A 15,877-nucleotide genomic window follows, 5' to 3' on the forward strand; every position below is an offset into this window, starting at 1 on the left:
TGTGATGTCAAAGGTAGAGATCCGGACATCTCCTGTGCAGTAAAGTCAGAGTCAGGATTCAAACTCACAACACTACACTAAGAGCTGTGCTATGCCTTAACTACTTGACCACAGGGCAGCACCCCTGTTTTGAGCATTTCTACGTAATGTATGGCTTTCACAACATAACTCTTTTTAAGCTACATCCGTACATTAAGGTACATACTGAATATTTGAAGGCCATTAACAGTACAAATAATGCATATCCTTTAAACATCCAGAAACCAGAAAGTGAAAGTGCAGGATCATCTGTGTGTCAGACTAAAACCAAGATGATTAACTGAATGTTTTCTTTATTTGTAGTTGTGAGCTAGAAGAAAACTTCTCAAAAATATCTATCTTCATCTATTGTCTCGCCATCTTCTGAAATATTAATGAGCCATACTGCAGAACAATACCCATACCAACTATGCCTCAGAGAGTAACGATTGATAGCCGTTTTTTTGACAGATAACAATGACGACTCATTAAAGACTGCAGCAATCATTTCCACATGTTCTACTTTGTTACTTGTGTTGGAATTCCCAGGCGTGACAGGACTGTTTTTTTGTTTCCTTTTTATTTGCGGAGAACATGTCTGATACGGCATGGTTCCCCTCGAGCACATCTGGACTGGAGGCCTGCGTGATGGCGATTAAAAAGGGTAACGATTGTCTTAAACGTGGCGGTTTGGGTCTCACGCTCTGCTCTATGTTCACATGCAATAGGCTCTGTGACACACTCTGAACTCTCACTGGATATGCCCTGCCTGGAACTGTTAAAGTTTCATTTGGTTCTGTTCTAAATTTATAGGCAGCACTGCGTTTGTGGGAACGTTTGAGCCGCGAGTGAGAGAGAGAGCAACGAGTCTGGGGATGTAAACTGTCAAACCAAAAGCCATGAAGCATCAAATACTGTTGATGCTAATACGATTATTTGAGGCTGATGGACTGAGGAGTCTAGTAATGTCAGAGATACGTGGAGGGTAGTGGCTTTAAAATGTTCATGGAGATGGATGTTATTGTGTAGTTGTTGTTTTATCATGTATTTAATTTACTTTAAATTGTTTTTATATTGGTCTAAGAATAGATGATACTCTCTATCATTTGAAACAAAATCACCAGTCACGTAATTGCCTTCCAGTTACTGTGAACATGCTTGCAAGGCCAGAAGAAAACAATAATGGCTCAGATGTCAAGCCCATCCTCTCCACAGACATTGTTGTCAAAGAACATGCTCTGAAGGAGACTCACACTGAAAGGTCATGTAACGTGTGCCGTGTGTTCTAACTACCGTACTTTTCAGACTTTGAGCCAGTATTTTTTCTCCACTCTTTGAACCTTGCAGTCATTATAACGGTGCATCTAATTTATAGATTTTTACTGGCAAATGGCCTCCAGGGGGCCATCTAGCAGGAAGCGCAAGAGTTTGACACGCTGTAGAAGAAGACGTCAGAGGAAGCACAGCACATGGGACACATTGCGTTTTGGTCAGCACTAGATCATACACTCATAACTCACGGAAGTGACAAATTTGGAACTTACAAAATCCAATTTGGTGGCCCTCGTGGCGCGCAGATCACATGCGAGGTATATTTTTTGTCTTGCAGCAGGAAATCCAGATTAATTGGCCCAGTGGTTTGAACAACAGTGTGCCGTGCAGTAGATTTCAAGTTCAACCCTTAATTTTTTTTCTGTTTAACTTTTTTAACTTATAGATTAGTCTAGGTTGTTACATTTTTTTCCCCTCGTCTCCTAACTACTACAAAAACTTAGGGTTAGGGATTAAGGGTTAGGGGTTAGGTGTTAAGGTTAGGGGTTGAGGTTAAGGTTAGGGGTTAAGGTTAGGGTTAAGGTTAGGGGTTGAGGTTAAGGTTAGGGGTTGAGGTTAAGGTTAGGGTTAGGGGTTAAGGTTAGGGGTTGAGGCTGAGGTTAGGGTTAGGGTTAAGGGTTAGGGGTTAACCCTATTTTTTTAGGGTTAGGGTTAGTTAACCCATTTATTGTAGTTTGGTCAAAAACAAAAAGCGCTCAACATTCAAGCACAAAACAAAATATACTACGAGTGAAGTGGAAAAGATTGTAATACAATGAAAAAAAGCCTTTTAGAGAGAAAATTATTGCCTGAGCTGTATCAGCAGGGCCGAATTCGTCACTTCCGGGACCAAATTCGTCACTTCCGTGAGTTGTGAGTGTATGATCTAGTGCTGACCATTGTGTTAACTTTGTGTTTAATTACAATCAGATCCATATTCACCAAGAATTGTGTTTAATGAGGAAGTGAATCTAGACGCAGCTGAACATAAAGACACATGGAGCGCGGACATGTGATATACAGCGATCTGCAGTTTACCTGCCGTATTGAAATGACACTTTCTTGGCCGGACCTGACTCACAACATGTGCCTCAGTACACATGAAGATATTTTCTGTGTAAATATCTCATGTTACATGTAACTCACTCAATAAGTACAAGCTCAGGAGCAGATGAACCAGATGTGAAGACACAGGTAAATCAGCTCACACAGAGTAATCAAGGACAGAGGGGACAATTAGAATAGCTCAGACGTGTTCTTTGTATGTTAAACTTCAAAATGCTGCATGTTATTTTACAATCCAACTCATATTCACTTAAGGGCTGTTCTTAAGTTCTTAAGTTCACTTAAGAAATAAGTTTAATTATTAATTCAGAGCAGAGGACTGCAGGTGCACCGCGAGACCCCTGGTTGAAAAGACAAGACGCATCACTACCGCGTCTATTTATGTGTAAATATCTCATGTTACAATGTGAGCACCGTATATGGCACGTTCTGTTTTTTTTTTGAGAAATACATTTGACATAAAAGAACATTTTACACTTTATAAAATATCAGATAAACAGACAAAGATCGGTTCAGAAGCCTCTTATGACGACGACACGAACAAGGCCGTTTACGTCGCCCGGATCGGCGTCACCGGGGCCCCATCCTGGAGCCAGGCCTGGGATGGGTGCTCCATGGCGAGCGCCTGGTGGCCGGGTCTTACCCCACGGGGCCCGGCCGGGCACAGCCCGAAAGAGCGACGTGGGGCCGCCCTCCCGTGGGCCCACCACCCGCAGGAGGATCCATAAGGGGCCGGTGCAGAGAGATCTGGGCGGCAGTCGACGGCAGGGGCCTCGGCGACCAGATCTCCAGACACAGAGACTAACTCTGGGGACATGGAATGTCACCTCGCTGGGGGGGAAAGAGCCTGAGCTTGTGCGGGAGGTTGAGCGATACCGACTAGATATAGTCGGCCTCACCTCCACGCACAGTTTGGGCTCTGGAACCCATCTCCTCGAGAGGGGCTGGACGCTCCACTTCTCTGGTGTTGCCCGCGGGGAGAGGCGGCGGGCTGGTGTGGGCTTGCTGATAGCCCCTCAGCTCAGCCGCCACGTGTTGGAGTTTACCCCGGTGAACGAGAGGGTCGCGTCCCTCCGCCTTCGGGTGGGGGACAGGTCTCTCACTGTTGTGGCGGCCTACGGGCCGAACAGCAGTGCAGAGTACCCGGCCTTCTTGGAGTCCTTGGGAGGGGTACTGGACAGTGCACCGACCGGGGACTCCGTTGTTCTACTGGGGGACTTCAACGCCCACGTGGGCAATGACAGTGACACCTGGAGAGGGGTGATCGGGAAGAACGGCTTCCCCGATCTGAACCCGAGCGGTGTTCAGTTATTGGACTTCTGTGCTAGCCACGGATTGTCCATAACGAACACCATGTTCAAGCACAAGGGTGTCCATCAGTGCACATGGCACCAGGACACCCTAGGCCGGAGGTCAATGATCGACTTTGTTGTCGTGTCATCAGACCTCCGGCCGCGTGTCTTGGACACTCGGGTGAAGAGAGGGGCAGAGTTGTCAACCGATCACCACCTGGTGGTGAGTTGGATCCGCTGGCGGAGGAGGAAGCCGGACAGACTTGGCAGACCCAAGCGCATTGTGAGGGTCTGTTGGGAACCTCTAGTGGAGCCCTCTGTCAGTAGGGTATTCAACTCGCACCTCCGGGAGAGCTTCTCCCATGTCCCGGGGGAGGTTGGGGACATTGAGTCCGAGTGGACCATGTTCTCCGCCTCCATTGTTGATGCGGCTGCTCGGAGCTGTGGTCGCAAGGTCTCCGGTGCCTGTCGTGGCGGCAACCCCCGAACCCGGTGGTGGACACCGGAAGTAAGGGATGCCGTCAGACTGAAGAAGGAGGCCTATCAGGCCACTCTGGCTTGTAGGTCTCCGGAGGTCATCGACGGGTATCGGCAGGCCAAGCGAGCCGCGGCTCGTGCTGTCGCAGAGGCAAAAACCCGGGCCTGGGAGGAGTTCGAGGAGGCCATGGAGGAGGACTATCGGTCGGCACCAAAGAAATTCTGGCAAACCGTCCGGCGCCTCAGGAGGGGGAAGCAGTGTCTCACCAACACCGTTTACGGTGCGGGTGGAGGCCTGCTGACCTCAACTGGGGATGTCGTCGGACGGTGGAAGGAATACTTTGAGGATCTCCTTAATCCCTCAGTCACGTCTTCCGAAGAGGAAGTGGAGACCGGGGACTCGGTGGCTGGCTCATCCATCACCCAAGCTGAAGTCACTGAGGTTGTTCGCAAACTCCTCGGTGGCAGGGCTCCGGGGGTGGATGAGATCCGCCCTGAGTACCTAAAGTATCTGGATGTTGTAGGACTGTCTTGGTTGACACGTCTCTGCAACATCGCGTGGCGTTCGGGGACCGTGCCTCTGGACTGGCAGACCGGGGTGGTGGTCCCTCTGTTCAAGAAGGGGGACCGGAGGGTGTGTTCCAACTACAGAGGGATCACACTCCTCAGCCTCCCGGGTAAGGTCTATTCCAAGGTACTGGAGAGGAGAATCCGACCGATAGTCGAACCTCGGATTCAGGAGGAGCAGAGTGGTTTTCGTCCTGGTCGTGGAACACTGGACCAGCTCTATACCCTCCATCGGGTGCTCGAGGGTTCATGGGAGTTTGCCCAACCAGTCCATATGTGTTTTGTGGATCTGGAGAAGGCTTTCGACCGTGTCCCTCGGGGTGTCCTTTGGGGGGTGCTCCGGGAGTACGGGGTCCGGGGCCCTTTGCTCAGGGCTGTCCGGTCCCTGTATGACCGGAGCAGGAGCTGTGTTCGCATTGCCGGCAGTAAGTCAGACCTGTTCCCAGTGCATGTTGGACTCCGCCAGGGCTGCCCTTTGTCACCGGTTCTGTTCATAATTTTTATGGACAGAATTTCTAGGCGCAGTCAGGGGTCGGAGGGTGTCCGGTTTAGGGACCACAGGATCTTATCTCTGCTGTTTGCAGACGATGTTGTCCTGATGGCTCCATCAAACCCGGACCTGCAACATGCACTGGGACGGTTTGCAGCCGAGTGTGAAGCGGCTGGGATGAGAATCAGCACCTCCAAATCCGAGGCCATGGTTCTCGACCGGAAAAAGGTGGCTTGCCCTCTCCAGGTGGGTGGGGTGTCCTTGCCCCAAGTGGAGGAGTTCAAGTATCTCGGGGTCTTGTTCACGAGTGAGGGTAGGATGGAGCGTGAGATCGACAGGCGGATCGGTGCAGTGATGCAGTCGCTGCATCGGACCGTTGTGGTAAAGAGGGAGCTGAGCCGAAAGGCAAAGCTCTCTATTTACCGGTCGGTCTACGTTCCTACCCTCACCTATGGTCATGAGCTTTGGGTAGTGACCGAAAGAACAAGATCGCGGATACAAGCGGTCGAAATGAGTTTCCTCCGCCGTGTGGCTGGGCGCTCCCTTAGAGATAAGGTGAGGAGCTCGGCCACACGGGGGGAGCTCGGAGTAGAGCCGCTGCTCCTCCACGTCGAGAGGAGCCAGCTGAGGTGGCTCGGGCATCTGTTTCGGATGCCTCCTGGGCGCCTCCCTCGGGAGGTGTTTCAGGCATGTCCCACCGGGAAGAGGCCCCGGGGAAGACCCAGGACACGCTGGAGAGACTATGTCTCTCGGCTGGCCTGGGAACGCCTCGGGATCCCCCCGGAGGAGTTAGAGGAAGTGTCTGGGGAGAAGGAAGTCTGGGAGTCCCTGCTCAGACTGCTGCCCCCGCGACCCGGCCCCGGATAAAGCGGCAGAAGATGGATGGAGGATGGATGGATGGAAAATATCAGATTAGAAAGAGCAAATCTAAAAATCTCAGTGATACTGTAGCTTATAGTGCAGAGTAGCAATTACTACATGGAGAGGAAATAAAAACACAAACAACTGTTTGTGCCTGTTTCATAAAACAGCTTCTAAGTGGCATTAGTTACTCTGAACTACATGTGTAAAATTTTACATTTTTATATCTAATCATCACATCCATTATTGCTGTATGGAATGTTGTACTTAAAGGTGCCATAACATGCTTTTTTCACGTTTCGTAGTCTATCCTAAGTGTATAATTGATAATAATAAGGGTTGTGCAACACCCTTAACATAATAGTTAAGAAATATCACCCAGACCTTGGACCCCCTCACCAACCCGGAAATGCAAACGGCTTGGTTTGATATTCGCCCCCACCCTTGCGAAGAGCGATCTGGCTCCCCCGCCCAACCCGTGACGTAGTCTCAGAGCGCGTGTGTGCCCCGCCCACCCGTGACGTAGTGTGTGCCCCACAGCTGTGTGCTCCGCCGTGCGCCGCTCCGCGCGACTGAGTGAGAGTCTACTTTGAGACTGAATAAAAACTGGTGTTGATTCTACAGCGTGCGCAGAACAGATATATATATATATATATATATATATATATATATATATATATATATATAGGGGAGGGGGGTGGAGAGGGGGGATGGTGACGCGTGCTTGCCCTTATGACGCGGTCTTGCCCCACCGCCCGTCAGTTTGGAGATTCGAGGAAAGGAGATAGTCTGTAATATAGCTAAAAACTGCGTGAATCAATCAAAAAAACACTCTGGACATATATGAAGCACAAATAGCAATGTAAGAAGGTTAAAAGCTCTGAAAAGTCGATTTTGCATGTTATGGGACCTTTAAAGACATGTCATGTATAGCTTTCTTTCATAGGTTTTCTAATAACAAACGCCTATTTTTATGAATAGAAGTTCTTAGCGTTGGCCTTATGCAAGTAATCAAGTTAAAAAAACACTCCTCTTTAGTGTGTTTGTTGCCAAGGTAACGGAGCACGAGTTTGACAGATCACATGTCTCGGCTCGGATTGATACAAAATCAGCCGCTTTCACTTCAAGCACGAATAAAGCCAGCAAACAGTTGAGCAGCTCATTCTGAGTCGTTTTGGACATACCTTTTGTACACAGTCGTCTGTAGATACAGTTTTAAGACGTATACACTGAAAACACTGCGTGTGGCACTTCTGCGTACGGCGCATGCACATGCCTCTGTCTCTAGCGTAAAAAGCGTATCTTCATGGCGTAACTACTACGTTAAAAAGGGCACTCGAGAAAGCGCCCACCAGTCGCTATTTTCCTATGGAGAAAGCCATAGTGACGAAGTCACTTTTGATTGTGATTTGAAAAATCCCCATTGCTTTTCTATGGGAATCTGGGGCGCCCCACGGCTACGTAGAAAAGTGACGCAGGCTGCACCACGCAGCGTGCAGTCTTATGTGATGGGTTGGACAAGAACAGTTTCATAAAACCCTGGACAGTACAATATGGAGGATTGTAACGTGATCTGGCGAGACATAGTTGGTCACCACACTGGAGCCTGGGTCTGGAGCTCATAAGGGAGTGACTGGTGGTCTGCCCACAGAGCCCAGTGGTGCTTACTCCAAAAGGATGAGGTGGGTCTGACCTTCTGTGGGTTCACCACCTGTAGAGGAACAAAAGGCTCGGCTCAGACACCATTTAGTGAACCCACTGTATCCCAGTGTCTTTGCGGCTCTTGAGCGGTGTCTCTGTAATAGCACTAGTAACATGATATTTTAGACAAGACAATATCTTTTGAATGATTGGTGCACAGCTTCACTATCTCTGCTTGTGAGTGAAATGACTGTATCCTGCAAAGAGAAGAGAGAAAAAGCACCTACAGCACATCCAACAGAGCCCCTATGTCCCTGCCTCTGCTAAATGGGCAAATTAAATTTCATATTAATGAATGTAATAATAACTCATGCTGGTTTAATCCTACCTTTCTTTGCATTGGATAAAGTTTTCCCTTTTGATGTCCTTGCACTTAGATGCTGACATCCAACCATCATAGGCAGTCGCCCCTGGCTGTTTGCGTGGGTTAAATCTGAGGCATGTGATGCTGGAGAGGTTCTTCATCATCTGGAGAGTTGTTCAAAATGTCTCCATGTAAATCAATCCCATTGCTTTTATATTCTATTTATATCTATTTGTTTGCAGTTGTTTTTTTTTTGCATTAGAATTGTACCTATAATTCAGAAATGCGTTTTTTTCATATTGATCAACTAATCACACATTGATGATAAGTCACTATTTTCTATCAATCCTCATGTGGTGCTGCTGCAGTGCTGTGATGCCATGTTTAGATTCGTCTTTTCTTGATAATTTAACTCTTCCCGTACAATACTGTTCCACACAGGAACAGTTTTAACTCTGTTGCTACTCCAACAAAAGCCCCCCGCCTATCCCCTTTACACCTGGTCCATCTGGCTCTTACCCCTCAGCTCCTACCCCTCCCTCCTGCTCAGCCTACCCCACCCATCCCCAAAACTGTTATCTCCAATAGCTAAGTTGCACTGGGTCTCAGCGTTATAGTCGTAATAAAGGTCAAACCCACCCGGGGTCCTGTGTGACAACTGCCTCCCCTAGTGCTAGTGCTGGAAGGCCAGTTAGGCGGACCAATCTGAGAAATTTGATTAATATTCCCTGTGAAAAGATAACGTCCAGCCCCCACTGAAACTAGTCTGAAACTTGCTGTGCTAAATGTCAGATTCTTATGTAACAAATATTTTTAAATTAACAATTTGATTTGGTTTCAATGTTGGTTTTTGATTGGTTTCAATGTTCATGTGGATGATATTTGTGACAGAAACACTAAAGCGCTTAATGCTTCCTCAGCACGTGTGTGGCCCCACTCACAGCAGAGAGCACACTCTCTCCTAATTACAAAAGGGTTTAATATTTCAAACGTCAATGTGGTGGATGCTGCTCTCTCTGATAATTTCTGTGTCTTCTTTGATCTGCTTGTCACTCCTAAACCACCAGCTGACGCAGCTGGTGATAGGAAATCTACACGCTGCCTCGATGTGTTACCCACCAGATTTCTAAAATCTGTGCTGAACAGTTTGTTAGCACCACTTATTATTTTTCTTTGGTGTTTTATGGTGGTTGGTTTCCAAGTGTTACATTACAGCACCAATTCAAGCCCACTGGTCCGAAGGTTCACAAGTCCGAAGGTTTACTAGTCCGAATTTTGAACATTATGACATGGCATTTGTAAGGGTCTGCTCGCCTAAATAAAACTGATGTTAATTCTACAGCGTGCGCGGAACACGATAAACTTGTGATATATTCGGAGCTCCTGAGCAGGCAGCGGTGCGTGACTGCCTGCGTGCCCGGGATTCGCTAACCTGCACGGGGCTGAACGCGTCTGCTCCCTCTGCTGCGCTCTCCGGAGAGTGGTCCAAGACTCGGTCCCGATACAAAGCCCATAGTCCGACATTTGGGAAGAAGAGCAGAGCGGCAAAAAGCAGCCCGGCAATCTGCAGTAACCTCTTCTCCTTCCGCAGGTTCAGACTAGTTAACCTTTGGACTTGTGAACCTTCGGACTTGTGGGCAGCCACCGTTAGCACCACTCACTCCAGTCACTCACATTTTTAAAATGTTGCTTCAATCTGGAACATTCCCAAGGGCTTTGGTCATAAAGCCTCTCCTAAAGAAGAACAGTATTGATGCCGCAGTATCAGTGTCTTTGGGTCGGGACATGTCTCTAGACATTTTAGACAAGACAATGTCTTTGGGATGATTGGCGCACAACTTCACTGTCTCTGCTTGTGAGTGCAGCAGAGAATGACTGTATCCTGCAAAGAGGAGAGAGAAAGCACCTATACAGTACATCCAACAGAGCCCCCATGTCCCTGCCTCTGCTAAATGGGAAAATTCAATTTCATATAAAAAAAATCATTATAGCTAATGCAGGTTTAATCCTACCTTTCTTTGCAGTGGATACAGTTTTTCCTTATGATGGCCTAGCACTTGAATGCTGACATCCAACCATCATAGGCAGATGTTTCAAGAATCCACTCTTTCTTTTGGAGATTCATTATTTGAAATGTCTCCTAAAGAAGAGCAGCCTTGGTGCCGCAGTATTGAGTAATTACTGGCCCATCTCTAATCTTCCATTTTTGGGCAAAGTCCTTGAAGAGGTTGTTTACCAACAGCTCACGGATTTCCTCTTAATAAACAAATGATTTGATGTTTTGGTTTTAGACATCATCACAGCACTGAGACTGCTCTTGTCAAGGTAACAATGACATCCACCTGAACACTGACACGGGCAAAGCCTCAGTCTTAATTCTGTTAGATCTGAGTGCTGCTTTGGGACCCTCTAACAGAGACTAGAGGACAGGGCGGGCATCATTGGCTAAAGTCCTATCTGGAATACAGGAAGTACTATGTTGAAATTGGTAACTGTCTCAGACCACATGCCCCTGACCTGTGGGGTGCCTCAAAGGTCAGTCCTGGGACCCCTTCTTTTCAACCTCTGCATCAGGGGTGTCAAACATGCGGGTGGCATACAGCCCGCAAAATATTTATCATTTATATTGATTCATTTCCAATAGATATAAAGCCTTTTTAAGTGGGGAAAGAGACGTGTGGTTTTGGGTAACATGTGGAAGAAAGAAAGGAGATGGTTTTGTGGACGTAAGAGCTGTGCTAAAAGTGGCGCTTATGTGGAGCTAATGACAAGAAAACAAACTTCTGTGACGACAGCTCAAGCCCCCGGAAGCCAAGATGGCCGCCATTGAAACCTATGGAGCGTGCTCATTGGCGCATGGCTCCAAAAAGTTTTTTAGTTCTGCATTACTTCCTGAATACTGGTATAGCACCTCCCACTTTTGTGACGACATCGGCATTAGGCTTTGGCGTCGGGAGCGAGCACGTGGTCCTCAGTCTTTCACACGACGTGTGAAAGACTGAGGACAGTCAGCGCGGACTTTTGGAATATTTCGGCTTGAAATAGTCTATTTACGTAATGTATAATGGTGGATTGTTATATCCATCTATAAATATACATGTATCATGTTGTAAAGGTCTGATATTTATGAGAATTATAAAGAAGTGTTAAGATAAAAAGTCTGGTTTAATTGACAATGAATTGCATTTGCTCATTTAGAGGTGTAATAAGGTCGTCCTCATCATTTTCTGTAGTTTTTGGTCTGGTTATTTATTTTGTTATTAACTTTTCAGTTATTAATTTACATAATATAATTTGGCCAATATGCATTTTTTTTATCAAATGAGAAGAAATATAAAACATAATCATCAATACTGTTACATAATGGAGTTAAGCAGTATTTAATTATATTCAGTTTCCTTGAGTGTCGTTTTTGTATCATGTCAATCTTTAATAAATACAAAACATGTTTGTTTATTAATGTATTTAACAAGAATAATGAACATGAATGAACTTAATAGATGTAAATCTGATTATAGCTACAAATGATAAATTGATTTTAGCCAGAGTTTGAGTTGAGTTTTAAAGCTACAATGTGGGACTCCCTTATTAAGGAGTTTGAGTCTGTGTACTGTTCATTATTTTTATTATCATCATTATCATTAGAATCAGAAAAGGTTTATTGCCATTGTCAAAGAACAGAATTCACAAACAGTGGAACTTGCTTTGGTGATTCAGTGCAACATAAAACAATGAACAATGATAAAACAACCTGTATAAGTCAAATAGAGCACACTGAATAAGATAAGATATTCCTTTATTGTCCACGCATGGGGAAATTCCGTTGTTGCAACGCAGTAGATACAGAGGAAAAGGACAGATAACTTATAGGAAGTTTAAAAAACAAACACTCTTAATAGAAGAACTCTTATAAACAACAACTCCTATAGACAAAACCTCTCATTTCTTAATAAGGAATGGAGGGGGAAAATAGAGATAAAGATAAAATAAAAACAGCTAGTGTAAGACAAGATAATACTGATAATAATGGTAAAATAAACACTCTATTTACATCAGTTATATGCACATGAATTTGACATTATTGCGTTAAATGGAATAATGAATATCTCAGTATTTAACAAGACTTTGTTTCCATGTCTACTGGTGAAAAGGACTTCTATAAACTCCTCCGTTCAGCTCCATCGTTTGACTGAGGGACAAACAGAACATGTCACAGCATTAGATTATACAAGTCATATAACATACCACTTCAAATGTTTGTCCTGAAGCTGCTGTAAACCTGCTTTACAGACACATGTGACACAGATATTGCTCTTTTGAAGAACAATTATCATTTAGTTTTTTTGGTCATAACAAAACTAACAGACATTAGACATTTGCTTAGGAGTCGTCAGGAGTTTACTTGAGATGACTCTGAGTCTGCAGTGACCTGTAGAGCTCTGGACAGCACAGACAGACTAAAATCACTGGTCAGCACTCTGGAGAAGATGAGAAAGATACTCATTAGAACATTGATATATTATGTACATTTAACAGAGAAAAGCTGGAATATGTTATTGACAGATTTACATTTCGCTCTGTAACACAAAAGTTCCTCTTTTCACATTAATTTTTAAAGCTAGAACCAAAAGTTGCTTACTTATGCGTAAGTTTAAAGGAGTGTCTACAGAGCCGTGGCCGAAACTGCCATGTTATTTTGTGCCGCGGCTCCTGAAACTGCTGCGCTATTTGACCACGACGTTTTAGACTGCGCCGAGTTAAGGTTAGGGTTAAGGTTAGGGTTAAGGTTAGGGTTAAGGTTAGGGTTAAGGTTAGGGTTAAGGTTAGGGTTAAGGTTAGGGTTAAGGTTAGGGTTAAGGTTAGCCATGAGGCTATATGGCAGTGCCGCGGTTCCTGAAACTGCTGGGCCATTTGACCGCGCCGCGGCTCTGCAGCCACGGCCTAAATTTAAACCTTAGAAGTTAGAACATAATTGACTAAATGTTTTCTAAATCGCTGCACAAATTCCATGGAAGTAAATCCATGACATTCATATAGAAAACAAGCGTGTGCTTTGCTGTTTAAACACAGCACACTTCATTATTAAATGGGTAATAAAACCTCAAATGTAGTCTCAGCCCCTGTGAGTATACACGACTGTCACTTTTAAATACGTTTACATTTATATATGTAAGATATTACCCATTTCAGCAGGTTATATTTGAATTATTGGTAGTTTTTGATTGCACATAATACAAACATCACTTTATTTCCCCATTCTTTCTCTAGTTTTCCTTCATCTGTGCTTAACCTTTTGTCTCTTAGAACATTTTGTAGGAGAAATAATGAGTTATTTATTTGCAGAAGACATGAGCCATCACGACGTGTCGCTCCAATGCATCTTTTTGTGTAGCTAAACGTTAGCTTGTGTTAGCTCGTGTTAACTTGTGTTAACTGTGTACTCGTTGATTTACACTTCATATGGAACGATGTGTGAAACGTGAGGAATGACATACAAACACAACTTACGTGTATCGTTGGTCTCGTCGTGTCACTTTCTTCTGCTTGTATTTAGTTTTCGTCGTTCTCTCGAGGCTCGTTTACGAGGATTGCGTGCGCGCTCAGTGCGCGTACACCATCGGTGAACGGTATTTTAGAAACAGTCAAAGAGTGAAATTCCTTCTATTTTATTTTTAGACTAAAAACAATTTAGCATGTTTGGTAATTTTAGAGGCCGAACTCCTGAAATGGTCAAACCAAAAGGCTGCATTCTGCGGAGTGGCCACTACTCAATTTGGAGCCAGAGGCAGAGGGTACCCTATCCAGATAATATAATACATCCATGCGACAGCTCTGACGCAAATATCTAAACCAGTGGCAAACCTGGACAGATCAGGAGCCACAGGTAAAAACACAGGTCAGAGTGTAATAAAGTATGAACATGACAGAGTGAAGCTGCTGTGAGCTCTGACTGTTTCCACCCTAATGTGAACACAAACACAATGCACTACATGAGTAATTTGTCACTAAGATAAGCTTAAACTATAAAAAATAGTAAGCTCATTTTGCGTTTGAGCATTGAATTTTTACTATCAGAAATCATATCACAAGTCCATATTCCTGTTCCTGCTGTTGATGCATGACTCAGTCTTTCACCTGCTGCAGATTTGTGCAACAGTGTCCACATATAACTATTACTAGGCTTTATAATCATTTTTTTCTTATATATTTAAAAAAAAAGAAATTCGGCCCAAGACCCAGCCTGACCAATGAAATTCGGCCCGCAGCCCAAAATGAGTTTGACACCCCTAGTCTACATGCTGCCGTTAGGTCAGTTAATGAGCAGCAAAAATGTGTCCTATCACCAGTGTTGGGAAAGTTCACTTTCTACATGAACTAGTTCAGCTCATAGTTCACAAATTTTAAAATGAACTAGTTCAGTTTATAGTTCATAATTCCAAATGAACTAAGTTCACAGCTCCAAAAAATTAACTAGATCAGTTTTTTTTTCAATATTATGCTATAATTTTTCAAAATTATTTCCACAGCCCAAATACAACCACAGGCAGCAATTATTGTATTAGTTTAATGGTGAAACTATGTGTCAGATTTCATCTTCATATCCAATTTTGAAACCTTACCCAAGATTTACATTCACATTGAAGGAACAGCCTTGTTGCTGTCCATTCAGCACCACACTAGCGGCAGTTGCAGCTTTCAACCCCACAGTATATTCTCAAAAACATGAGGGGAAAATTGCTGGGCAAAGTTTGCACAGAAACGTTAGATTGTTCCTCACCAACCTTATCATAAAACTCACGTAACTGGTCGTAGGGCGATTCCTTGCTGCTCTATTGCTGTCGCGTCCATGCTGCTTTTTGTTTTGATGCGCAGTGTGGTGTGACACGTGAAATCTCTGTTCGTCTGCAATAGCGCTATCGGTCTCTACAACTTCGGAGCTCTCACACTTGCCAGGCATAGGATCTGGTTGGGCAACATAACAGTGTGTTTTTCGCCTGGAAGTCTCTAGAAATCTGACACCTTATTGAACGAAATTAAAAAGAATGAACGTGCCGTTCACAGACACCAGAAGGAACGCGTTCACAGTTTTGTTCGTCAGCAGTAATACAGTACGTTCAGTTCACGTTCACCAAAATTATGAACGCGTTCATGAACTTTCGTTCAATGAACGCGTTCAGGCACAAACCTGCCAATTACAACTCTAAAGACGACACTCAGATCTATGTTTCACTGTCGGCAGGTGAATATGGACCAGTGGATTCACTCTGTCAATGCATCCAACAGATCAGTGTGTGGATGCAAAACAACTTTCTTCAGCTGAACTCAGACTATTCAATTCAATTCAATTTATTTTTGTAACGCCCAAAATCACAACAACAGTTGCCTCTGAGGGCGACAGTGAAAAACGGATTAAACATTGTCCGTGTGACGAGGACGTTGCTCCAGAGTCCCCTGTCCTTAGAGCCTCCTTCTCTGCCAGGAAAAACTACAAAAAACGTCCTTGGGAAAAAGTAGAAAGCTGGAGTAGTTCCAGAGTGAAGGAGAGATCTGACTCTCACAGACGGACAGGCGGACGTGAGGTAGACAGTGGAGCTGGACCCACTCAGGAGGAGAACCAGTTTGTCAGGAGGAGAACCAGATCTTCCAGGCAGATGAAGGACCGTCCATATGGAGTAGAACACAGGAGCTTGGTCGTTAAACACTCTACCTCCTACTGTGCTTTTAGAGATTCTTAAGAGAGCAAGAGCTCTATTTGGATGATATGGTACTATAGCATCTTTGAGGTAGGAT

Source organism: Eucyclogobius newberryi, unplaced genomic scaffold, assembly GCF_026437365.1.
Source record: "Eucyclogobius newberryi isolate DKJ021-1_F unplaced genomic scaffold, fEucNew1.0.hap1 SCAF_10, whole genome shotgun sequence".
Lineage (NCBI taxonomy): Eukaryota > Metazoa > Chordata > Actinopteri > Gobiiformes > Gobiidae > Eucyclogobius > Eucyclogobius newberryi.